The sequence below is a fragment of the Entelurus aequoreus genome, linkage group LG23 (genome assembly GCF_033978785.1).
Source record: "Entelurus aequoreus isolate RoL-2023_Sb linkage group LG23, RoL_Eaeq_v1.1, whole genome shotgun sequence".
Lineage (NCBI taxonomy): Eukaryota > Metazoa > Chordata > Actinopteri > Syngnathiformes > Syngnathidae > Entelurus > Entelurus aequoreus.
In genome coordinates, this window is record NC_084753.1 from 18261060 (window position 1) to 18263559 (window position 2500).

Here is a 2500-nt window from a genome sequence, read left to right on the forward strand (position 1 = left end):
TAAAAAAAAAAAAGCTAGCATGTTAATGTTAGCAAGTTAACATTAGCATACTAATAGTATGTGTCAAGTACCAAGTTATATGACTGAGGTGTATGGTTGCAAAATTAGCCTAAAAGTTGGCATGTGTCACGTACCAAGTTACATGACACTGAGGTGCAAAATTTGTTTAAAAAGTTAGTATACGTCAAGTCCCAAGTTATATGACTCTGAGGTGGTACGCCTGCTAAATAAACTAAAAACGTTTGCATGTATCAAGTACTAAGTTATACGACTCTGATGTGTATGACTGAAAAATTTGCTATAAAAGTTAGCATATGTCATGTACCAAGTTGAATGACTCTGTGTACAGCTGCCAAATTAGCTAAAAAAGTTAGCATGTGTCAAGTACTAAGTTATACGACTCTGCATTGTATGGCTGCAAAATTAGCTAAAAAGGTTAGCATGTGTCAAGTTAAAGGATTCTGGGGTGTATGGCTGCAAAATTAGCTATAAAAGTTAGCATGTGTCTAGTGCCAAGTTTAATGACTTTGAGAAATATGGCTGAAAAATTGCTAAAAAATGTTGCATAAGTCAAATACCAAGTTATATGACTTTAAGATCTCTTGCTGCAAAATTGATTAAAAGGTTAGCATGTGTCAAGTACCAAGGTAAATGACTCTGAGGTGTACGGTTGCAAAATTAGCTAAAAAAAAAAAAAAGTTAGCATGCGTCAACTACCTGGTCATATGTCTGAGGTGTATGACTGCAAAGTCAGCTAAAAAAGTTAGCATGTGTCAAATACCTTGTTATATAACCCTGAGGTGTACGGCTGCAAAAATAGCTAAAAAGATTTGCATGTGTCAATGACTGAGGTGTACGGTTGCAAAAATAGCTAAAAAATTTAGCATGTGTCAACTACCTAGTCATATGACTCTAAATGTACGGCTGCAAAATTAGCTAAAAAAGTTACCATGTTACATAACCCTGAAGTGAACGGCTGCAAAATTAAAAAGGTTAGCATGTGTCAAGTACCAAGGTAAATGACTCTGAGGTGTACGGTTGCAAAAATAGCTAAGAAAAGTTAGCATGTGTCAACTACCTAGTCATATGACTCTAAGGTGTACTGCTGCTGAATTAGCTAAAAAGAGATATCATTAGGGATGTCCGATAATATCGGACTGCCGATATTATCGGCCGATAAATGATTTAAAATGTAATATCGGAAATTATCGGTATTGGTTTCAAAAAGTAACATTTATTACTTTTTAAAACGCAGCTATGTACACGGACGTAGGAAGAAATACAGAGCGCCGATAAACCTTGAAGGCACTGCCTTTGCGTGCCGGCCCAATCACATAATATCTACGGCTTTTGACAGACTCACAAGTGAATGCATAGCATACTTGGTCAACAGCCATACTGGTCACACTGAGGGTGTCCGTATAAACAATTTAAACACTGTTACAAATCTGCGCCACACTGTGAACCCACACCAAACAAGAATGACAAACACATTTCGGGAGAACATCCGCACCGTAACACAACATAAACACAACAGAACAAATACCCAGAACCCCTTGCAGCACTAGCTCTTCCGGGACGCTACAATATACACCCCCCCACCTCAACCCCGCCCACCTCAACCTCCTAATGCATGTCCCAAATTCCAAGCTGCTGTTTTTTTAGGCATCTTAAAAAAAATTATGCACTTTGTGACTTCAATAATAAATATGGCAGTGCCATGTTGGCACTTTTTTCCACAACTTGAGTTGAAGTTGTTCTCTGATTTTGGAAAACCTTGTTACATTGTTTAATGCATCCAGCGGGGCATCACAACAAAATTAGGCATAATAATGTGTTAATCCCACGACTGTATATATCGGTATCGGTTGGTGTCAGTAATTAAGAGTTGGACAATATCGGAATATCGGATATCGGCAAAAAAGCCATTATCGGACATCTCTTGTTAGCATGTGTCAAGTAGTAAGTTGTATGACTGTGAGGTGTACGGCTGCAAAATTAGCGAAAAAGGTTAGCTTGTGTCCAATACCATGTTATATAACCCTGAAGTGTACGACTGCAAAATTAACTAAAAAGGTAGCTTGCTTCAAGCACCAAGTTATATGACTGATGTGTATGACTACAATATTAGCTTAAAAAGTTAGCATGCTAACAGTTATCATGCTACTCACTTGTGTTGCCAGCTACTGATGACTGAGTCATGTTCAGTAAATACTATATCTATACTGCTATACAAGCTGTACATTGACTCCTTCAAAGTATATTCTAGATTTATTATAGTATTTCCCCATTATTTACTGTAATATAATTGCCAAAGTGTGAGGGGTGTACCATATTTTTCGGACTATAAGTTGCAATTTTTTTCATAGTTTAGCCGGGGGTGCGACTTATACTCAGGAGCGACTTATGTGTGAAATTATTAACACATTACCGTAAAATATCAAATAATATTTTTTAGCTCATTCACGTAAGAGACTAAACGTATAATATTTCATGGGAT

The 2500-nt window shown here is 37.1% G+C and overlaps 1 protein-coding gene across 2 annotated transcripts in view; it reads left to right on the top strand.

Moving 5' to 3' along the window:
* Positions 1 to 2500, top strand: part of jag2b (jagged canonical Notch ligand 2b) — a 174049-nt gene that overhangs the window by 114097 nt on the left and 57452 nt on the right. The gene's annotated exons all lie outside the window — the stretch shown is intronic.